Below are 25791 nucleotides of genomic sequence, written 5' to 3' on the forward strand. Positions count from 1 at the left end.
CCTCAACAAGCAACACGGAAATATAAAATTTACAATGGAAACCGAAAAAGACGGAGGAATCAACTATCTAGACCTCACGATAAATATTGATAAAAAAGCCAAAAGATTTAACTATGACATATATAGAAAGTCAACGGCCACCGACACAATAATACACAATACCTCAAATCACCCCCAACAGCATAAAAATGCATCATTATGGCACTTGGTACATAGACTTGAAAGAACACCTCTTACACAAGAGGCATATAAGAGAGAACTTGAGGTCATATATAATAACGCTGCGAACAACGGATATAAAAAAGCACTAATAGATAAGCTCAGAAGGACAAATGGAGAACCAAAAAGAAATAATGAAAAGGAAAATATCAGCTGGATGACTATGACATATACTGGAAAAGCAACATATAAATTGGCAAACTTCTTTAAAAAATGCGACATTAATACAGCATTCAGAACATCGAACATTCTAGGGTGAAAACTAAGAACTAACACTAACTCAGAGGGTCCGTTTAGCAGCCACGGCGTATACAAGCTTACCTGCGGATGCCAGCATAGTTACATAGGACAAACAGGACGGCAAATAAGAATGAGGTTCAGAGAACATATTAGAGATTACAACAAAAAAATACGGAATCCAAACATTATACCCGAGTCTAACTTCGCGAATCACATGGTCGAGAACGAATGTTCCCCAGCAAACACCAATAAAACAGTTAGGGTTCTTCACATACCAGAAAAGGGCCGACGCCGAATAATAAACGAACAGATAAACACAATTTATAACACGATATTCGGGCATTTAAAACTTGTTTACAAGAAACAAAGTAATCACACAGGTACAACTGACAAACACACAACAACAAATAAACACAAAACAATTAACACACCAAAACAACAAACTCACAAAGAAGGTCAAACGACTAAAATTACAGATTTTTACCTACCCCAGTCAGCCACACAAATCGATTAGTAAACCACCCTCGGTTCTGAATGAACACACACCACATACACATAACATATACACAAGCATCAATTTTGACAATACCTGCTCATTTACCTACGAACTATAAATACAGGACAAACAACAACAACAGATCAGAACGAAAATCGACACTGATGATGGCCCAACGCCGAAACCGGTTTGTCTCAAAACCAAATTTGACAAGGGATGACGGAAAATCGTTCCAATATACATCATTTATCTACCCTGTCGGAAAATCAACCAAACAAGATAAGTCAGCTAATTATCTGCATCAGACAATGTACAATTAGCAAAGAACAGTTTTGTGCAGTTTTTACTTACTTATTTGCTATTTTTCCCCGTCAAGATTTCTTTTGATTAGTAAAAATTATTTTTATTAAGTAGCGTCATTTTCCGAGAATGTTTCAAGAAAAATGTTGCAGGGTGACATACAAACATAAAATATCAATCCTCGGTTCATTTCAAATTTAGACCGTAAATTCAAAAAAACAGTGTGATATAATTTAATTAAAATAAAGTAAATAGTCAGTTACACGTTTTGATTACTCAACAATATACAGAAACTCGAAGCTATTATATAAGCCCGCTCTAATTCCAAATTCGTAAAGCTGCGTGCGTGGTGATAGTCGTACGAGTGTTGTGTGTTATAAATGTGGGAGGAATGGCAATATACGCTCCCATTGCAAGGTTTCAACACATAAGGGAAATTCTGGAGAAAAGGCATGTGGTTTGCTAGAAAAATATTGTGACAATCGCGATATGTGGATTATGGACAGTGGTGCCAGTTCACACACGTGTATGGATAGAAACAGTTTTATTAGTATTGAACCTAAAAGGCAAGAAATAGTGCTAGCTTCTGGAAAGAAAATTTATGCAGAAGGTTTAGGAACGGTGTGCTTAAAAACAGATTTCACGCATTTGAGGTTATGTAACACGTGGTATGTTCCAGAATTAACGGCGAATTTTTTCTCAATAGGAAAAGCCTTAGAATACAGTTATACAGTGACGTTTTCTAAGAGTGGCGCTATAATGAGAACGGCAAATGGTGAAAATACTCTTAAAGCAAAATTAATCGGTGGTGTGTTCGTAGCAAACAAGACTGTAAGAGAAAAAGTTGAAAATATAAATGCAGTGATGGAAGCCAATACACCGGAGATATGGCATAAGAGTTTTGACATGTAAACATGAGTGATTTAAGAGAATTATCTAATAAGAACTTAATTCGAAGTCTAAGTGTGGGTACAACACCAAATGTGCAGTGTATGACTTGTGCTTTGTGTAAACTACACAGCTTTCCGTATAAAAGCTACTCCAAAGTGTTATCAAAAAATGTACTCGATTTAGTACATACCGACCTATGTGGACCAATGCGTGTTAAATCGTTAGGTGGTGCATCTTACTTTATAACCTTCATAGATGACTTTTCTCGGTACACAATGGTATATTTTCTAAAAAATAAAACTGAAGCTTTTGATGCATTCAAATATTTTGCGGAGACACAGACAGGCCGCAAAATAAAATCCGTGAGAAGTGACAACGGTTGTTTGAAAATTATTTTAATGAAAAAGAAATTTTGCACCAAACAACAGTGCCATATACGCCACAGCAAAATGGCGTGGCCAAAAGAGCCAACAGAACACTAGTGGAAATGGCGCTTTGTTTAATACAGGTCTCAGGTATGCCGCAATATCTGTGGGGTGGGGCGCTTAATACATCTGTGTACCTACGTAATAGGTGTGTGACAAAACTGCTAAGTGATATAACCCCGTATCAGGCGTGGTACGGTAAAGTGCCTTCGGTATCGCATTTTAAAATTTTTTGCTGTGATGCAGTAGCGTTGAAGAAGGGTCCACAAAAAGGCGGCAAGTTTGATCCAAAGGGTACGCAGCTCAAGTTTGTAGGTTATGCTGGACCGGACTGCGTGTTTTTTTGAGAATTCATTTGAGCGTGTTAAAGAGGTTAACCCTACTGAGGAGGAGCCTTTCTATTATGCGGCCGAAATCACGTCTGAACCGGATACGAACAATGAACGGGTAGATGAAACGCAAGTCGCACACGAAATTACTGAAGAGAAAAATGATATTGAATCGGAAACTGAAAGTGATTGTAGTGAGGTATACTCTTCAGGTGATGAAAACGCTCAAGTGGTTTCAAGAAAAATAGGGCGGGGTAGGCCTCAAATTATTCGAGATGGTAGCGTGGGTAACCAAGAAAACAATATAAGTTGGCAGAGACCTTGAATTATATCATTGAGAGTCCACAAACAGTAAATGAAGCCCTGAATTCGCCTCAGGCAGAGCACTGGTAGAAATCCATGCAAGCAGAAATCGATTCGCTGGCTAAAAACAAAACGTGGGTGCTTACCGATAGACCAAAACATAAAAATGTTATAGGAAGTAGATGGGTATTTGCTGTGAAACAAAATCCGAGTGGTGGTATTGAGATGTTCAAAGCAAGGTTGGTTGCGGAAGGGTGTGCGCAAAAACTCAACATTGATTTTAAAGAAACCTACGCTCCTGTAGTCCGTCATTCTACAATACGGGTTTTTTTAGCCTTAGCAGCAAAATACAAGCTTTCGGTTAACCACATTGATGTGGTGGCAGCTTACCTTAATGGTGAATTGAACGACGAGGTGTATATGACGCAGCCACTAGCGTTTGAAGATCCGAGTTACCCAAATAAAGTGTGTCATTTGAAAAACCTCTCTACAGCCTAAACAGGCAGGCCGAGAGTGGAATAAAAAGGTTGCCGATATTCTCATGTCCATGGGCTTTCAACGGAGTAAGCCAGACAGCTGTGTATATTTTATGAGGGAGACCAACAACAAAATGTGCCTGATTGGTCTCTACGTGGATGATATTCTACTTGCTTGCTCAAATGCAAGTGATGTTAGATATATTTTAAAACAATTAAATAGTTTCGTCGATACTGTCGACCGTGGCTCGGTGACATTTTACTTGGGCTTAGAAATTGATTGAAATCCCACTGCAGGCACCATATCTATTCACCAGACATGTTATATTCAGCAATTACTGAAGCCATGGCGCATGGAGAATGATAAGCCAGCAGCTACACCGTGGGTTGAAGGAACTATATTGAGAAAGTGTGAGAAGAAATGTAATAATATTGATGTAAAGAACTATCAAAGTTTAATTGGCGGATTGATGTATTTGGCAGTACTGTCTAGGGCAGATATTACTCATGGCATCTCAAAATTATCCCAGTTCAATAACCATCCACATGAAGAACATTTCAAAACAGCTAAACATGTCTTACGCTATTTAAAAAATGGTTTGGAGTTTAGAATTACGTATACCGCCACCAACGACAACTTAGTATGTTATACTGATTCCGACAGTGCTGGTGATGTGGAAGACAGAAAATCCTTCACTGGCTACGTGGTGTTTATGTCAAATGGTCCGGTGTAGTGGGAATCTAAAACGCAGTTTATTGTTGCCCTCAGTACAATGGACGCTGAATATATAGCTCTGTGTCAAAGAGCGAAAGATGTCATTTTTCTGCGAGGTTTGCTGGTAATAGTGACTACGTTAACGAGCCTACAACTATTTATTGCGATAACCAGAGTGCGCAGTGCTTACTCAAGAATCCAATGGTTCACAAGCACAGTAAACATATAGACTTAAGATCTCATTACGTAAGAGACGTTTTTGAAAAAGGGAAAAATACAAGTTCATTATGTTAATACCGAAAATAATGCTGCAGATGTAATGATAACATTTTTGAAGAAAATTAAACATCAAAATGGATGCAAACTGTTAAAGCTAAAAGTTTAAAAGATTTGTCGCATTGTATAATTCAAAAATTATAATAATACTATGAACTCCAAGCAAACGTTTGGGTTGAGAGGGAGAATGTTAAAATCTGGCAACCCAACTCTATTTCTTTATGTTTCTCCTATTCTTCTACATAATGTATTCCACTATAGTTTAGTCTGAATAAATCACTTAAAGCGTAAACGCGTGTACATCTATTGGTTTTATTATTACGGATCCAAGAACGGTAATTTAACCCAACAAAAAGAATATATTCGGGTGCTGTCAGAATAGGAAACACTCGGACATATGAGAAAAATCAAAAACAATATTCCATCAGACGATTCGGATAATCATTTCATGCACCACCACGCCGTTGTCAAAGCAGAAAATATCACTACCAAAGTAGGCTTCGTATTCAATGCCTCAATCCCTATGGCGAATGGAATTAATTTAAACGATATTCTCCTCTCAGGCCCAGTTCTACAAGATGATCTACCCATTCTAATCTTACGATGGAGACTATACCGCTTCGTCTTCAATAGCGACATCGAAAAGATGTATCGACAAATTTGAGTGAACAAAAATTATACCAAATTTCAACGGATTGTGTATCACACTTCCCCAAATGAGCCTATTAGCCTTTACGAGATAAAGACTGTTACCTTCGGAGTGAATTGCCCTCCATATCTAGCGATAAGAACGCTCCTACAACTGGGGGACGACGTAGGATATTCAAACCCTACAGCGACTAGCATACTTCGAGATTGCATGTATGTAGATGACGTGTACGCGGGTAGACACACAATCACATCGATTATTAAAGCCAGAGATTAAATTCGTAAAGTCTTACACTCGGCGGGCTTCCCAATGCGCAAATGAACGTCAAACTAAGGGGTCATTCATATGGACATCCCCAAAGCGGATCTGCTTAGTGAGGACGCTATTCAAAGATAACAGTTCAGTCAAGGCATTAGGCATTCGATGGAATGCCCATTCGGATCTCTTTTATTTCAAAGCACGTGCGATGGAAAATACTGAAAACATTAGGAAACATTTTTCGATCCCTTAGGAGGGCTTGCAGCAATGGTCATTGTGGCGACAATACTCATGCAGAGTGCACGACACCGCTTAGGACGAACCAGTATCGGCCAGTATGTTGGAACGATGGAAAACCTTAACCGAACAATACCATGATATTGATAACATAAGGATACGTTGATGGGCCAAATTTTCACCAGGAACCGACATCGAGATCCATGGATTATGTGACATATCAGAAAAGGCTTTTGCGGCAGCCGTCTATATACGCTTGAAACCGGATGATGACATCTGCATAAACCTTGGCTTCTAAGCCAAAACCCAAGTAGCCCCAGTTAAGACTCTTTTGCTTCCACGTTTGGAACTGTGCGAAGCCGTACTCTTAGCGTAAATCACCGAATCAGTTTTAGGATCCTCAAATTTGGACCAGTGATAGTCCACCTTTGGACGGATTCAACTATCGTCCTCGCATCGATAAGGAAACCGCCCTGTTTCTGGTCCACTTACGACGCACAACAGATCAACTAGATCAGCGATGGGCAAAGCGGCTCGTATGAGCCTTTTGCTCATACGGGCACGCTTTGCATATTTAAGTGCTAGGTGAGGCACGATCAAGTGCAGGTATGTGGGGCGAAGCACACAGGAAGAGAATAATATACAAACACATCTTGTTCATCTTGCTTAATACATATTTAACAGTTACCAAGCTATGTGGAAAACAGAGCTGGCACCGCTCTTATTATGTTCAAATTATTAAGCGTTTTAGGATAAACTAGCCTTTACCAGCGGCTTCGCTCGCACTAAAGGCCACAAATATGTAATGTCTTTTTTTTGTGATTCACAACTCGAACTGAATTTTCATTTGTAATTTTAAAAGTTAATTTATGATTCAAATAATTAACAAAGCAATTTTTAAAATTAGAAAAATGGTCGCCGTAAATTAAACACACATGCAACATATGCTCCACCAATTTTTGCAGTGTGGATTTAACGATATATGTATGTGAGCTGAAGAAATTTGAAAATTCCTCCATAATTTGAAATTTATAAATGAAAGCAGTTATGTTTGTAATACAACTGGTAAAATTAGTCGTTGTTTATGCGATTGGTACTTTTTTTTATAAGTAAACTGATACATTTCTTTCGAGGCTCACGGCAACACTGCCAACAAGTCTGAAAAGCGTTTCGTTTTCCCTCGATTGTATACGAAACGTGCATTAGTACGTCTTTCTACTACTACTTCCTCTAATGCTACTACTTTAAAAATACTTTTTTAAATAATTAATGTCAATAATACGCTGCTTAACATAAAGTCGACTTCAGTCTATGGTTATTCCGTTTTTCGTATTTCGTATTTCTTGCCAAAAAATGTATGTTTTTGTTTTCGTACTATTGCAACACAGTTTGGGAATTGCTTTTCGAGGTTGAGAGAGAATATTTTCATTTCAGTTTTTTAGTGTTTCCGCAACCTTCTTGCGATGAGTATCGTTTGAGACGAAGCGAACGATATTTCCATTTATTCCCCTAACACCCCAAAACACTCAAACGTCTCACCTAGCGCTCGCTGGCACTGAAACTGATTTAGGAGCCGAAAATAGACCCATTTCTGTACTAGATCATTGACATGGTCGAAAATAAGGACTGCTTCCACGTAAATTCGGAATCGAATCCTGTGGATTTAGGCAGTAGAGGATTACAGGCGTCTGAGATAGTCAAAAACTCGTTGTGGTGCAGGGACCTTTTTGGCTGCAAGAAGGCAATTCCAACTGACCAACACAAGAAACTGATTACCGCAATTTCGCACATTGACATTTTGCAGCGCCTTTCTGATATATCTAGGGCTTTACGAGTGTTGTCGTATGTGATGAGATTCTACCGAAGAACTCACCCCAAAACAAAATATCTATTGCAGGTCAAGTCGCACTTAATCTCACCCGACGAAGTTAAGGCCTTGACACGATTTTTAACTAAAATCTATCAGAAACAGCACTATCAGAGTATCGGGATTTGAAATAAGAGAAAGAAATTGAAGGAAAAAATGAAATACTTTCCTTTGACCCATTCCTCGATGAAAAAGACATTACTAGGGTCGGAGGGCGTCTTAGCTTACAGTGAACGTCATCCAATTATTCCTCTTAAAGCTGCAGGTTATCTCGTCTGACAGTCCTCATATTTCATCAACAAAGCCTTCATGGAGAAAACTAACTTATGCTACGTGTTGGGTCATAGATTGGCAACCGCTGCATTTTTTGAACAAATATTTTATAAATACCTCACTACTATTTAATTAACCATTAATTAAGCCTGCGGTTACAAAGCCAAACGGGATTCAGCTTAGAAGTTTAGTGGATAAGGCGTCTGCTATTTATGGTTCGCTGACGTCGGTAGGCACGGACAAGCAAATATCCCAAGCTATGCTAATTTATATGGTTTTGCAGAAATCCGATGAACAACCCCACAGAAAATGGAAGGAATCGCTGGATTTCAAAACGCTGTCATCATGGGAGGAGTGTACACAGGTTTTGGAACGACACTGTCAATATTTGGATTCTCTTAGTGCAAAGAGCAACAAAACAACAAAGTCAATGAATCAATCAAAAAGGTACACATTTTCTTGGTCCAGTATGTCTTGCCAATTTTGTTCCAGCACAGGCCACAGGGTTCGAAATTGTGAATATTTCAAATCTTTGAATGTCACCCAACGCTACGACAATACAAAGAAAATGGAATTGTGCCTCAATTGTCTTTCGAAGGGACATCAAGCCACAAATGCAAGGTTTATGCACGGCAACACCATAGTTTACTTCATCGGGTGTCCGCGTCTAGCCAACAAGCAGCAGCTCAGACACCAACTTCACAAGAAGCAGCCGTACATACACATATGAACAATTCGTCGTCGGAAAATGTAATCCTCGTAACCGCACAGATTCTTGTTCGTGACGTAACAGGATGTAGGTTGGGCACCGCAATACTGGATTCTTGTTCGCAAGTTAATTTTATAACTGATTAATTTGCGAAAAGGCTGTTACTGCCAAGAAACAAGCAGAACATAGAAATTCAAAGCATCGGTGCGTCATCAACAAACATCAAATACAAAACCACAATGAACATAAGGTAGCAAGTCACTGGTTTCAAGCTCCCATTAACGTTTTGCATCACATCGAACATAACTTATTAACCAGACCCTGAAATCGACATATCAGCATGGAATATACCAAACAACGTAGTACTTCCTGATGATGAGTTTTATGTACCAAAGAAAATAAACATGCTATTGGGTACAGAAACATTCTTTAGCCTGCTGTCTGTTGGGCAAATCCAACTTGGACCTAATTTACCTAATTTGCAAAAAACCCTCTTAGGCTGGGTTGCTTCGGGACGTTACCAAACGGCTAATAATAACTTAACCAAATCATCTTTATTGACAGCTTTCGATTCTCTACACACCAAATTGGAAATGTTGTGGAAGTTTGAAGCAATTACGAGTAAACCAGAGGCTTGGACTCGTGAATATCAGAGTTGCGACCAGTTGTACAACAAAACAGTGTCAAGGAAACCCGATGGTAGAATAGTTGTGAAAGTACCTTTCAAAGATAATCTAAGTTGTTTTGGGCGATTCTTACACAACGGCATTGAGACGATTTAATGCACAAGAGCGTCGATTAGAGTGATCATCACAACTGAGGTAACAATATGTGGAATTTATGAACGAAAACAAGCGTTTGGGACACATGAGCATTGTAGAACATCCGAACCTGAGCAAACCACATTATTACATCCCACACATCATTAAACGATATTCAAATGGTTGGCCATACAATTCAATATGAACTGTTTACTCTTCTTTTTCGTTTCCGTCTCTTTAGATTTGCACTCACAGCTGATGTTGTTAAGATGTATAGACAAGTGCTGTTGCACGAAGACTATCGAAAGTTCCAGTATATTCTATGGAGGAATTCGCCGACTGAAGATATTAACACATATCAACTTAATACCGTAGCGTATGGAAAGGCGTCCGCTTCATATTTGGCTATACGGAGTTTAATATATCTAGCTGAGCAGCATTCAGAACAATTTCCAATTGGAGCAAAAATCACTCTGGTCGAAATCTCTCGAATTAAACAGGAGGTAACTCAGTTGTTAGAATTAGGAAAATTTGAGTTATCGAAGTGGCACTCTAATCATTATAAATTCAAAGAAGACAACTCTGCGAAGGATCTGAACATACACACACCTATTACAAGCCCAGTGTCCTCCAATGGAATAAAAATCTTGATTGTTTTATTTTTTATTTCGATGCAAAACTCAGATCCACACACAAATTTACAAAACGTTCAATTCTTTCTGTAGCAACGTCGCTTTTCGAAACACTTGGTCTTTTGGCTTCTGTGGTTATTACATCAAAAATTTTACTGCAAGAATTATGGTTCCTGAAGTTGGATTGGGATGAATCGTTGCCACAGAATATTTCAAGTGCTTGGAAAAACTTTCTAGACTGTTTATCATCACTTTCATCAATTAAGGTGAATAGGTACTGTTTATCGGACCACATGGTGTCCCTGGAGTTACATGGATTCTGTGATGCATCGCTTCGTGCATATGGTTGTGCAATATATGCCCGTGTTATCAAAAAGTGTGGAACTACCATCGTCAACTTGCTCATCGCACGGTCCAGAGTTGCACCCATCAAGAAACAAACTTTACCTAAATTAAAACTTTGTGGCGCTCTTCTTCTTGCTCGTCTTATAGACAAAATTAAACCAATTAAACCAATAAATCGTTTACCATATTTCTTTGGACAGATTCCCAAATCGTTTTACATTGGCTAAAAATGCATTCGGAAATATTTTCGACCTTTGTAGGAAACCGGGTTTCGGAAATTCAAGATTTAATTAAGGCGCCCTTTGGAAACATGTCCAAACATATTGTAACCCAGCTGATTTGATGTCTAGAGGAGCGACTGTGGAAGAAATTGCCAAGTCAATATGGTACAAAGGAACAACGTTCTTGTATGAAACCCCAGACCAGTGGCCAAAGGGCAGGTGCGATATTGACATGGAAATTGTAAAAAGCGAGAAACGAAAACCAGCCTTCAAAGCAACTATTAGTACCAATTACATTTTAGAAATCATCAACCAGCGTATTAATTACACTAGCGCACTTCGGTTAGTAGCCTGGATGTTTTGCTTTATTAACAAATTACGACATATCAAACTTGATGACATGCACACACTTTTACCGAAAGAATTGAATCACACTTTGCTTTGCATAAGTTGGAACATACAACAAAAACATTTTACTTGAGCCCTTTTCTTGAATACGTGGAAGGATTTCAAATACTGAAGGTTGGTGGCAGACTTTAATATGCAGATATCCCAGAGGAAAGAAAGCACCCAATTTTATTACCAAAAAAATGCGACTTCGTTATGTACTACGTTCGTCATCTTCATTTGAGGCACTACCTCGCAGGACCCAAGGCACTAGTATCACTCATAAGACTCCAGTTTGGGGTAATCAAAGCTCACGACGTAGCAAGGCGTATCATGCGTACATTGTGTACGCTATAAGCCAAAGCTAATGAACCAGGTAATAGGACAGTTACCGGTTGGACGGTTAAATCCACCTCGCCCTTTTGCATGCTGCGGTATCGACTTTTGCCATCTTCGTCTGCCTGGACACGAAGGCGGTTCATATCGAACTTGTATCGGACTTGTCTACTGACGTATTTTTAGCGGCATTAAAACGCATGATTGGCAGAAGAGGCCTTCCTTCAACTTTTGCAATAACGCAACAGCTTTTGTTGATGCTTGCAACAAACTAAATGAATTAAAGGCGTTTTTAATCACAACCGAAAATCGAGATGCAATAGTAAGGTATTGTGCTAATGAATTTGTAAACTTAAATTTTATTCCCCCAGGGCGCCTCATTTTGGCGGTATATGGGAGGCCGCAGTTAAATCGGCCAAGGGTCACTTTAATCGCAGCATATTAAAAGCCTGGCATTTGAGGAGCTAACGACAGTTCTGGTTGAAATAGAAGCAGTATTAAATTCTCGTCCTATCGCACCATTGGTATGCGATCCCAATGATTATGAAGCGCTAACTCCGAGGCATTTTCTCATTGGTAGTTCACTAAAGGCCCTTCCAGAGCGTCAGTTGTCAGCAATCATCAACAACTTACAAAGGTGGGATGAAATTACTGCCATCCAACAGGGGTTTTGAAATCGGTGGTCACACGATTACATCAATGAGCTTCAAGAGCGGTGAAAGTGGTTTGCTGAACGTCCAAATATCAATGACAATACAATGGTTATTATCCAAGAAGACAAGTTACCATCACAAAAATGGCAACTTGGCGGAATTAAAAACTGTATTCCAGGAAAAGATTTCAAAGTTCAGGTGGTCGATATTGGTACATCTGCCAGTTTGCAATGTCTTTCAACGGGCCGGGATGTTGGGTCATAGATTGGCAACCTCTGCATTTTTTGAACATATGTTTTATATATACCTCACTGTTATTTAATTATATGCCTAAGCTATACACAAGTCATTCACCCCAGTCATTTTTACTTGCATTGTCTACTTTGATTTGCTGACCTATTTTTGTTTGCTACTAATGTAACATTGCATTGCATACAAATTTACATACATACTCTCGCTATAGTTAATCACTCATATTTGCTTGTACACTTGCTAATATCACATTTAACAAAGGCAAAGCATATAAGAAAGCAAGGATAAGAACGCTGCGCTCCCATTTCTTTGCTAATTGCTTTTCTGTATCATATGTTGAGATGTATGAGTTATACAAATAGCGTTAAGCATATATTAGGGACAGCCGCCTTTTAGGAAGTTTGAATATATACTATAGAATATCGGTACTTATTGGAGTATGTGAATTATATTTAAGGAACTGAAATTGTAAAATAAAGTTAGTCTATTAGCTGACCACCACGTGGTTAAGTTATACTTTTATACCAATACTATATGTGTGCCTCTTCGTGTGTCTTGCAACAGAGGCAATTCACCTCGAGGCCACTACTGACCTCAGCACTGCAACTTTTCTAGCAGCTGGTTTAGCTAGAAGGGGATGTCCCGAAAACATGTCCTCCGACAAAGTTCGTACCGCTTCACTTCGTTACGATCAGAATTCAAAACTTTAATCTCGGAAGCCCGAGATACTACTGTCCCCAAATACAGCCATCAGACACTATCGTGGCATTTCATCCCTGCGGGAGAGCAAGACAATTCACGGCTTACTTCACCTGGTTATTATACAGGGACAAGAGTATTACGGATCTCTTAGATATTTTGTTTTAAAATTGCTTTGCCGCGAAGAGAGATCGCTATGCAATTTATATCCGTAATATGAGCGCACTTACTCGTTTATATGCTACCGCCAATTAAGCATTTTTGGGCTGTACCTCGAGTTTACCTTTCTTGCTGCTAGAGATGGGGGAGACACCTGACGTATGAGTTGCATGCAATGTTGCTTCTGCCGGCGGTATAAGCGTTGCTCTTGCTGTTCACTTGTATTTTGTTTTGTGTTTTTGGTGTACCACTTATTAGACGTTTACGCCGATCACTATATACTTTAAATTTGTTAAAAATATTTAGGAAAGATTTTGCTTTTATGTGAAAGTAATCAACGTTTGGCCATTTCTGAAAGATCCGCGTTTTTGCCTCAAAATCTCGGTCGTTTCGGATCGTTTAAAAAACTTCAGGAGTATCTCCTTGCGGAGGGACTATCCTTCATTTACTTACTCAAGGGAGGCTTCGAACCTAGCCCCGATCTTATGGACTGGCACTGATGCGTCTGATGGAAAAATAGAAATACTTAAAATGATCACACTGTATTTGTCGAACAAAACGTAGTTTTACTGAAGGAGATGTTCTGGGCTAACTCGTAATACCGATGACTTCTTTAAATCATTTGTGGCTCCTTGATGTTCCCGAATAGTCGTAATTCTCGTGGTACAGTTTTTAACGATTACCATTAATGCTGGCCTATTGTTGATCTCGCCACAAGGCGCCTCCAGTTTGTTCAGCTGTTTTTAAGAGCTAGAATTTCCGAAGTGCGAACAATATCAATGCCGACCACCAGTCACTACCAAGCCTCCTGGCCCTCACACCATATGCCAGCACAGCAGGACTTCTCATATTTTCGTCGACGTAACTTTCCTAGAACATCGAGGTGTAGCTCCGAAGGCTTACTGACGGATGTTTTTGTTGCGCTATGCTGCCGATCTACACCTTGAAACGTTAGGGAGTAACTATTCGGCCAAGGATGCCGCCCTCGGAATCATAAGCTGTCCAAGTAGATATCGATGCGTAACTCTCGGGGAAAATCGTATAATCCTCGGCGCATCTACATAATTAGTTCGACTGTTCACTACGTTAGGGTAGTAGCACACCCGGTCATTTGTTCGTCTGTCTTGGGAAAGCTTTTAAGCTTTTGCTCTACCACTATTGAGTCTTCTTGGGAAGGAAAAATCCTCACCTGGTAAATCTATGTGCCTAAGTATTCACATTTGTAACAGGAGCCATAACGTGTTCACTCCAAAGGACAAGTTGTGGAAAGGGCCACCACCTTTAAGAAATGTCAAACCGGGGGACTTTTTTTTTTTTTTTTTATTTTATCAAATATCAACACTTGTATTAATATTTGTGTTAAAAGCTTAAATGTGCGTATTTTCAGTTAGTTTGGCATAGTGTCATTTAGTTTGGCTTAGTTTTGTATGGCTGACCAAAGTTTGTTGTGTTGAATGATGAAGTGGGAAAATCAAAGCTAACATTTCAGACTACATTTTATTTGCAAATAAACAACAGAGGTTTGAATATAATTATAAGTGATTTTTTAAACATTTTCAAACCCATCTTCAACTTAAGTATGAAGTGAGAATAATTTCAAAGGCGTATTTATAACCCTGGAACCCACTAAAGGATTTGCAGCAACGATTTCGTTTATTGTTTTATCCAATAGGGATAGGGAATTTTTTGAAAAAATCCTGACCTTTTTTGTATAACTTGCTTTTTTAACAACTTGAGGATTATTTGAAAACATATTAGTTAAAATTCACAATTGGATTCTTTTTTTTTTTATTTTATTTTATTTTCTTTTTTTTCCCAACGCGCTTTTTGCTTTTTATTTAGGTGAGTATTTTGTTGATATCCTTTTTTTCACCGTAATTCTATAGTTTTTCCTTTTCTTTTCCGGTATTCTTTTTTAACTTCTATTATCATAACTTTTTGTTGTACGTTTAGGATCGAGCGTAATCGCATCGCGCGATGCGACGAGAATCGCTGTTAGCGATAAATTATATTAGTGCATATGGAGATGTTTATTACAAAGCGATTTAGCGTAAAGCGAACTGAGCAATTACAAACGACAAAAGCGAAGAAAATTTGCAACAAAAATATTTTGATTCAGTTAAGCGAAACTGATGGATGTTTTTATTGACAGGGTACGTGACAGGGATGGTTTTGGGGACTCCCTCGGGGTCACTTGGTGGTCATTCCGGGATGCTTTAGGGTACTCTCTCGGGGTCATTTGGGGGTCATTCCGGGATGGTTTTGGGGATTCCCTCTTTCGGGGTAATTTGGGGGTCATTCCGTGAGGGTTTTTGGGACTCCCTCGGGGTCATTCCGGTATCTTTTTGGGATGGTTTTGGGTACTCCCTCGGGGTCATTTGGGGTCATTCCGGGATCTTTTTGGGTCATTCTGGGATTTTTTGGGGACTTATTTAAAGCTGAAGATTGCGGAAATTGGGCAGCTATTTCAGCTGTATTCCATCCGCAATTCAAAACTCAGTTGATAGGTTGCCCCAACCGAAGCGCAGAAAAAAGTTAGCTGCCCATTTTCCGCAATCCTCAATTTCGAATAAGTCCCCAAAAAGATCCCGGAGTGACCCCCAAATTACCCAGAGGGAATTCCCAAAACCATCCCGGAATGAAACCCAAATGACCCCGGGAGGACCCCAAGGGAGTCCCCAAAACATCCCCGAACGACCCCAAAAAACCCGGAAGAACTCCTAGGGAGTCCCGAAATGACCCCAAAATGAACACCGAACGACCCCGGGAGGATCCAGAGGGTGTCCCCGAAATTACCACAAAAACCATGGGAATACTCCCCAAAATCATCTCAATATTACACTTAGAAGCTTCAGAACTACACGCGCACTGGTTTCGCATATGGGTATATTTTCAGGGCATCTCGAGGGTTTATTTTTTATTTTTGAATAACTGAATAAAAATTGAAATTTTATTGTTATTCCATATTTTTTAAATAAGGAATAATAACTCAATCCTTTACTCAAAATTTACAAAAATAAGAATAACCGATTATCATGACTCAGGATATTTTAATAACGATAAAATGTTATTCATTCTTCCAAAATGCTTGAATAAAAAATACCTTGCAATTCATAACTCAAGTTTTCTTGAATAATGAATAAAAATTTATTTTTTATTTTTTCGTCAATCGTTATTCAAATTTGTTAATAACGCCCATCCCTGGTACGTGACAAGCAGTGTTTGTGGAATTTGCGTCATGCAGATTACCACAATCGCAATATAATTAAAAAGCTTGGGAGGATGTAGAAAAAGAATGCGGTTTTAAAGACTTTGAATGTAAATTATGGAATTCACTACAATATTTTCTTTCCTTGGGGATTGGACAGATTTGATTTTCTTTTTTTTATGTATACTTTTTAAATATTTTTTTCGTAACAAAGAGCTATTTTCTAATAATAAAATTTTACGAGTTAATGTACGCATGTTGCTTTCTCTACACTGCCACAACGTGAATAAATAGATGTTGAGTTATATTGTTGAGCATTCCATCCCTTGCGATTTCGCTCTACTAGAAACACTCAATCGCCAGCGATAAAGCTAGCGAAAATGTAACAAGCGATGGAGCGTTTCTTGTCGCATCGCGCGAAGCGATTACGCTCCATCATAAACGTAGCCTAAATGTTTATATGTAAACTGCCCATACTATTTTGTATATTTGCACTCAAACTGTATTTACTGTTTCTTTTTTTTTTTGCTTTACATGTTCTTATTTGCACAATTTAAATATATTTTCAGCGCGTCGCGAACCGATTTAGATTAGATTAGATTATTTATTTATTACGGCCAGAAGCCTAATTCGTAAATTTGAAAATATTACAGTTTTTTATCTTATAGCTAAGGTTTTACAATATTCATATAATTTTGTTTTAAATACTGTTATTTGGTTGCAACTTTTTATATCCATAGGCAGTTCATTGTAACTTTTCAGACCCTTGTAGAAAATGTTCTGTTTTTCAATTTCAGTTCTAAAAAACGGCAATTTGAAATTATGTTTGCTCCTGGTATTTATGTTGTGAGTTTGCTCAACTAATGCTATATTTTTATTTAAATACTCAGGTACATTTCCATGTTTAATATTAAATATGAATTTCATGGAGTGGAAAAAAATCTTTTGTTTCACACTTAACCAGTCTAAAGTCTTCAACATGTCAGCCGTTCGTGTATCTCTAGGTTTCTGAAGAATAAATCTCATGCATCTATTTTGAAGCTTTTGGAGCTTGTCTACTTCTTTATCCGATATTATGAATAGAATGGACAGGCAGTACACGAAGTGCGGTTCTATAACTGATTTATATAAGATTATTTTGTACTTTTTCTGAATGAATTTCGTTGTTCTCTGCATCACTCCTATTTTATTAGCAGCTTTTTTAATTGTATAATTTATATGATCTTCAAATTTGAGTTTATTATCAATTATTATTCCTAAGTATTTTATACTGTTAACTCTTTGTATGATTTCATCATTTATTTTTAGCTCGGCTATATCCTCCTCATTGATATTCCTCCTTGTTATTATCATATATTTAGTTTTATTTATGTTTAGTTTCAGTCTATTACCACACAACCATTTATACAAGTTATTTATTTCATGTTGCATTTTGGCGAGTGCAGTATTAATATTATTTTCACTTATCATAATTAATGCATCATCCGCAAAAAGTCTAATTTCACAACCTTCGATAGCATTGACTATGTCATTTATGTATATAAGAAATAATATAGGTGCCAATACTGAGCCTTGAGGTAACCCTATGGGTACCTCTAATTCATCCGACGTCACAGCATTTATAACTGTTTTCTGCTTTCTCTGCTTCAAATAGTTGCGGAACCATTTAAGTTCAATATCAGTTATGCCAATCCGCTGCATTTTTTTTATTAATATCTCTCTATCCACCGTTTCAAAAGCTCTTTTGAGGTCAAGGAAAACTGAAACCACTACTTTTTTGTTGTTTAGCTCTTCTTTCCAATCAGATATCACCAAGTTCAGCGCTGTCTCACAGGAGTGTTTTTTCCTAAATCCTGACTGTTGGTAGACTAATATATTATTTACTTCAAGATGATTCACCAACTGATTCTTAACAACGACTTCGAGAATTTTAGCATCACTTGGCAGGGTATTTATGGGTCTAAGTTCTTCAGGTTGCATTGTCTTTTTAACTTTTTCCACAGGTATTATTGTTGACGTTTTCCACATTTCAGGTACTACACCATCTTCTAAGCTGTTATTAATTATTTGAGCATAGAAATATCCGGTATACGATATACAATCTTTTAGTACACCTTCGGATAGCAGTTTTCTTCCACCTATTTTATATTTAAAGTCTGTTAAGATATTAATAACATCATCGGTGGTAATTTCAGCAAACTTTAATTTTGAATGGACTTGTGTATCCTCTACTGCTACTTGACAGGTTTCGATGTTGTTATTAATTTCAATCACACTGTTTACAAAAAATCTATTTAGACCATTCGCCAGATCGGTTTCGTTTTCAACCAGTATGCCATCCAGTATCACCTTTTTTATCCCTTCGTTATCTTTAGTTTGGTTAACCGTTTGTTTGAGATATTTCCACATTTCGTTAGCATTATATTCATTCAAAATGATTTTATTCTCCATATACTTTATTTTTTTCAATTTGACTAATTTTTTGTAAGACCTATTTATATTTTTATATTCATCCCACTCTCCAGTTTGTAACGCACGCGTGTACATATTGTATTTATATTTATTCATTTGTGCCAATTCTCTATCATACCATTTATTCATTAACTTAATATGCACTTCTTTCTCGTAGGTTAAACTTTCCATAGCCTGAATCATTATATTATTAATTAATTCGACTTTTACATCAATTGATAAGTTTATAGTAAAGTTAAAGTTAAATGATCTAAGGACGCTTATTAAAATATCACTATTATATTTGTCCCATGCTATGATTTTTTTGGTCAGTCTCATCTTGTATACTTTGGACGTTTTAATATTAAATTTTATAGTTTCATGATCAGATATTTTGTATTCCTGCAAATTATTACAGAGAATTTCATCCGAGTTTGAAAATAATAGATCAATTTTCGATTCACTTGTATCTGTGATTCGCGTATTAAATTCTATTTTTTGGCTCATCCCCATCACAGCAAATATCTCATTTAATTTAGTACTATATGTCGAAATGCAGTTCATGTTAATATTAAAATCACCGACTACTATATTATGGTTACTTTTTTCATATTTATCAATTAGAATTTCATTTAGGTATTCAACAAAAGCTGCATCACTAGTGCTCGGCGAGTGGTACAGAACTCCAATCTGCCACTTTTTATCAACCTTCTTCAGTTTTATTACAATGCACCAAACGTTTTCATTTATGTTATCATTATAGATTACTTTAACATCAATTGTACTATGTACATAAACTAACACACCTCCTGTGTGCCTACTGTGGGAATCACATCTTATCATTTTATAGGTTGCTATTTTTAATTCATTGTCTATAATATCTTTGGTTGTACAAGTTTCAGAGCACAGTACGATGCCTGGTCTATGAACTTCCGCCAACACTTCCAACTTCGATTTAATTGTAATATTTAGTTTTGTTATTAATTTATTACTTTTTAGATCGCTTGGCCTCTTCAATGGCTACAAAAGGACCATTTAAAAAATTGCACTATATGGGGGAGGTGCAATAGAAATAAAAACGCGTTTATTTTAGTGCATATCGTATTTATAACCACTTCAGGGGGACTCATTAAACCTTATAAATGCCGCATAAAGTGTGCAAACGTATAAAGTTATTTATAGCGTAAATGAACTGGCAAATTTTTTATGAAAAATCATTTACACAATTTGTATAAATTTACGCGCACATTTCATGGTGTAAACGCGGAAAACTCAATCAAATGCAACCTTGCAGACATAACAGCCGCCAATTTCATCAAAAATCTCCAACATCAGCCAGTCATTTACAAGAATATCTTCTTACAGAAGTTTAAGTTATGATTTTTCACTTAATCTTATCCTTTTTTTATTTGTATAATTATCAAAATTTGTTTGACAATAATAAAGCTGAGCGACAATTAAGTTTATCAAGGATATTACTATGTGCGTTCATATAACAGTGTGTGTAAACGGATAGTATATTTTTACACCTTCTCAGTTTTTGTTCTTTAATGAGTCTCTCTTTTATTTAATAAGGGAGATATAATTTTACACTTTTATATATTTTAAAGATTTAAGGGGCGTACTCCGTTGGACCGCTTAACTTAAAGATAGAGGATGTATATATGTATTTATTTTCTGGAATATGCAGAGCTAAGGAAAGGCAAGTCAATTTACATAGTTGTTGCAGGTTGTATGAAACGATTTTATACAATGCAAGTAGATATTTAAGGAGTAAGTATTCCTAAAGGGGGTAAGTAATCGAGTAAAGACAAGTAGTTAAGAACTGTATATACATAATGGAAAAGGGTAAATATTTTACAAATTGCAGGTATGTGCTAAAGGGTACTATTGTATTTAAATGTACATATGTTTATAAATAGATTAGGATGACTCATGTCTTCAACATGGCTGTCGGCCTGCATAGGGATTTAGTTCTTCGAGATCCTAAGTTCCTTCGACTATGTTGAAAAGTTTGCGCTGGTGGCGGCATTTCTTGGGATGGGAGGAGGCAGAGTTTAGTTATGTTTCGGGTGACTATACCTGCCTGGGTGCAAACAACTACCATATGCACATGTTGATCGCCGCCCGCATGAAGTTTGATTACTCGAGCAAAGCGCCATTCATTTTGGGGGTGTTATTAAAAATACAAAGGATATCCGCAGAGATCTTTGGCAGGGTCGAAATAGTTATAATATTACCAAGTATATTTAATTCCTTTTTATTTTTTCCATACAACAAAAATACGATAATTTAATACGGGAAATTGTTGTGATTACGTCTCAAACTCATAAATTTTACGAATGTAATAAATGAAAAGACGATTAAATTAAAATACGCTTTGTTTCTGTGTTTGTTATTTATCAAACTCATGTTTGAAAAGGTCCTTTCAACTCCAGCATTACTGATTGACAGCGCAAGGAATGAAAGCACAAAATCAACCACACTTGGAAAAGGTTTTCATTTAACGCATTCTTATACTGTTTCTCCTCAAACCTAATGTTGAGTGGATTTCTTTCCAATTTTGGAGAGAGATATTTTTTCGCTGCATTTCTAACCTTGTTATTTCACCAGTGCTCTACTTTCTTCATGCTAGTTGTTCAAATAGATTCATTTTTTTCTTTAAGATAAATGTTTTTTCTAAGCTCGCCGTAAGATTGATTACAATCTTTTACCCCATTTTTTGTTGGGTTCCCATATAAATTTAAATTCAATTGCTCCATTTACTTATCAATTTATTACCTATGCACATATATTCACATTTTTTGCTTACTTTTTGTCAAATGAGTAGGTATTATTAGTGTTCAGAAATTTGCTCTCTGTATTGTCGTTTTTAGACCTTTTTATACAGGATTAAACATTGTTGGTGGAAGTAATAGGTACCTAGTAAATTTTCACTTTCTGTAAATCGTATATGCTAAAAAAGTCTTTAAAAATAGTAACTATTGAAACAAGATTAACATTTATGATCGCCAAATTCTAAAAGCAAACTGACGCGTTAAAACAATCATTCTCACACTAATTCACAGTTTATTCGTAGCGTGGCTGTCGAAAATATTCCTTAAGAGTATCCAAATGACTTTCTTTACATGGCTTTATGCATGCATGTGTTTTGTATAGGTGTAGATAAGTTCCTGATAAAAAATTAACACCTTATAAAAGGCTTATGTAACTTTACCAAAACACTTACAACATACATTGCTGTACTGATTTAATTATTAATTTTTATAACAGATTTACACAACGTAAGCTGACATTCGAATATAAACACACTCTTTTTTTATAGAATGGTGAAAGGTAATTTGAGCACAGAATTTACGCATAAGATGTTTAAGGCTATGTCTGGTTAAACTTTGGGAGCGCTTTTGCAGCTAAGATAAAATTAGCGTAGTTAATCGCAACATGTGTTATAAACCGTCTTGGACCTGCGTCAATGCAGAGACTTTACCAAGTCTTATCTTCTTGCGTGTGCTGACATATCAGCGGATTGTAGTGTGATGTCCAAAACCTAAATAATAGTAATTTTTATGAATAAACCTTATAAAAGACCTTATTTTATTTATTTAGAAGTCTATGAAATGTAGGTTTCTTACAGACTACAGCCTTGGGAATAAAATAACGTTAAAATTAAAAATTCAATTACAAAACAGAGTTCACAATATTAATAAATGCATTAATAGGCATTGAGAAATACAAAAAGACTGAGTTGGAAATATCATTAAGCTCATTAATAGCAACAGCAATAGGAGCATTACCAGCATATTCAGTTTAAAGAATTTATTCGTGGAACGGCGGCGCAGTGCGTAGGAGCCTTTGCGGCATGTTAAAATTATTTCGGTAGTAGTGCAGTTTAGGGGCGCCACCCTAAAGTTGAGCCAAGATTTTCGAGTGAGGTATCAAAAGACGCATATTTACGTCTAGATTAAGAAACCGAAAGCGGAAGCTAACTTTTTTCACCCGTTTAAAAGTCATCGGCGAAAAACAGGTTTGTGTGATACATATTGTTCCCGCACGTTTACAATCTTTTAAGCGCACACATCACTTTACTTGTTATATTTAGTATATTAACATAATCTAACCTGCAGGAATTAACGAAAAATGTATGTTAAATTTCACTAATTTACTTATAAAATATCAACGCAAATATTGCAAAAAATTACTGTCCAAATAAAAACACATGAAAGTGAACAGTTTTGCCAGCTCTGCAACGATGGAAATTGCCTTTGTTGTTCTCTGTTAGGATTAATACAAGGCGGTGGCGGCTCAAACACACATTTAAATAAACATACAATTACATTGTTTTTGTAATTTTCTGAATATTTTGCAATTTAATATATTAAAATAGAAGAGAAAACGTCTATTTGTCCAAATAAAGTAATGCTGGTATATATTTGGAATTTTCTTTTTTATTTAGGCGCAGTCTTTTCTCGTCTTCTCTTCTCTTTCCTTATATTTTCCACCCTTTCCTTTTCTTCTCCACGCTTTCCTTCTATTCTTTTCTCTTTCCTTCTCTTCTCTTCACTCCACTTCTCTTCCCTTCCTTCTCTCTTCTTCTCTTCCCTTCCCCTCTTGCTTAAATCGTATCATAAAATATGAAAATTTGGAATAAAAAATCGCGCGATTTTTGATTCCAAATTATGGCCTGCGGCGCTTCTTTCGTTAAATGAAAAAATCTCGGTGCTTCTTTTCATTTCGTATCATTAAATATGAAAATTTTTAATAAAAAATCGCGCATTTCGGATCATTAAATATGAAATCGCGCGATTTTTTATTCCAAATTTTCGCCTGCGGCGCTTTTTTCGTTAACTCAAAAAAACCCTCTGCTTCTTTTCATTTCGTATCATTAAATATGAAAATTTGGAATAAAAAATCGCGCGATTTTTTATGGTCTTGTTTACAAAGAGGTACAAGGTCCCAAATTGGATCAGGCCTAATTTAGGAGGGGTGACCCTATAGGAGAAACCTTGCACAAAATATCTAGGAATCATCCTAGACAGCAAGTTGTCTTGGAAGCTCAGCGTGAAGGAGAGGGTGAAGAAGACTTCAACGGCACCTTATGCATGTAAAAGAATGTTGGGTGTACGTGGGGCCTATCGCACTCTCTTTCTCATTGGGTTTTTATAGCGATTATAAGCCCTATTCTATACTATGTGGAGTTCGTGTTTGGTGGAAAGCCACACAAAAAGCAACCTACCTCAAAAAATTAGAGGGGGTATGCAGACTATCGATGCTTAGCATTACGGGAGCCCTGAAGATAACCCCGACGGCTGCACTGTATGCCATTCTGCACATTCCACCTATAGACCTGGTAGCAAAGAACATAGCGTCAACAACTGCAACCAGGCTCGATGCCTCGGGCAGCTTGAGCGCCGAAGATACGGCCATAGTAGTATAGCGTCATCAATCACAAGACGAACAGACTACCTGATTCCCTATATGCGCTTTGAGGAAGATCTTAAGGCCACAATAGAAGTGGACGGATGGCGCAAGGGTGCTCAAATGGCGGACGAGGCGCTACATGTGTACACAGATGATTTCAAAGTAGTGGAGGGAGTAGGGTCTGCGGTATACTGTGCTGATCCGGAAATAAAAAGATCCTACAGGCTGCGGATTACTGTAGCGTTTTCCAAGCAGAAATAAATAGCAGTAACCAAAGCAGTAGAAACCTTGGAAGAGAATAGCTTAAGCTGCAACCGTGTTAACTTTTATATTGATAGTCAAGCAGCAATCAAGGCAACAATCTCGCATAGCACAGCATCTAAATGTGTGTTAGAGTGTAAGCAGTCACTGAAGAGAATCGACACAGGGAGAAGCATACATGTATAATGGGTCCCAGGGCATATGGGAATAGATGGGAATGAAAAAGCGGATGAACTAGCTAAAAAGGGCGCATCCCTTGAAGCTTGCTCCGTAGACGTCCCAATTAGACTGGGCGAGATTAAGCGAAAGCGAGAGGTGCACATGATCGACCAAGCAGGAAAGCCGTGGCTTCAAGCGCGGGGCTATAAAGTGTCGAGGATTATGTGTAGGTCTTACAACCTTAGACTAACAAAGTTGCTTCTATCATTAAAAAGGACTGTAGACTCATGACGGGTATTCTGACTGGATACTGCCTTCTGGCATCACATGCCTTTAAATTAGGCTCGGGCAGTGATAGCAGATGTAGGAAGTACGGGCTGGAGGAGGAAACGATCGAGCACGTTCTGTGCTTGTGTACTGCGCTTGACAGGCTAAGGCTCCATCTATTAGGAGTGATACAGCTGTCAGATCTAGAAGCAGCAAGGGGCTTAAATCCTAGGAAGCTTATTGTATTTGCCAAGAGGACGGAGTTATTTTATAACATAGGTCCCGGTTTTTGATAGGGTTTTCAGTTTGGTCGTTGAAACAAACTTCTGGTAACACTATGGACTCATTCAGTCTATGTGAGATCCTCATGGACCGGCGAGTTTCTTGAGTTTCCATTTTTGTCTATATCTGTGAAAACAAAGCTTATATCGCATTAGTCTCGCCGCTGGCGACTGGATACGGACTTCCGTTCTTCTCTTCCAATTTTGGTAGTGTCTCGTCCCCATCAGGATGGAAGACATACTCGTCCACATTAATTACTTCCGGCTCCATAACCTCTCGTAGCCGTGCTTGAAGTTCGGTCTTATTGCCGGTTGTGTTCAATCCACGGTACTCCAACTCCTTTTTCAGTTGCTGGATCTTTAATTCACTTAACGTTGCCATGTCCAAGTTATATTCGAAATCTTCGGAATTTATTCAACAATTCCTCTTCTGACACCAATTGTAACGAATTTTGGGGAATCCTGGTTATTATGCACCTTCTGCTAACCTTCGAATCGCTGAACTGTCGAATAAATAACTTCAGTATTCAGTATTGCAAACAGGTCTTTATTTAGATTACTATGGGAGTACTTCACAATTATACTTCACTTCACAACTAATAGCGTGTGAAAATCAAACTGATTACTGATTTCTCAGC

General features: G+C 37.5%; 2 protein-coding genes across 2 annotated transcripts in view; both read right to left on the reverse strand.

Moving 5' to 3' along the window:
- Ca-alpha1D (Ca[2+]-channel protein alpha[[1]] subunit D) overlaps positions 1-21860 on the reverse strand; it is a 6221746-nt gene extending 6199886 nt beyond the window's left edge. The window contains exon 1 of the mRNA XM_067758067.1: positions 21580-21860. The gene's annotated coding sequence lies outside the window, so the exon portion shown is untranslated. The remainder of the gene's footprint in view (positions 1-21579) is intronic.
- LOC137234622 (uncharacterized) overlaps positions 1-25791 on the reverse strand; it is a 124783-nt gene that overhangs the window by 73677 nt on the left and 25315 nt on the right. The gene's annotated exons all lie outside the window — the stretch shown is intronic.

The sequence above is a fragment of the Eurosta solidaginis genome, chromosome X (assembly GCF_040869045.1).
Source record: "Eurosta solidaginis isolate ZX-2024a chromosome X, ASM4086904v1, whole genome shotgun sequence".
NCBI classification, from domain to species: Eukaryota; Metazoa; Arthropoda; class Insecta; order Diptera; family Tephritidae; genus Eurosta; species Eurosta solidaginis.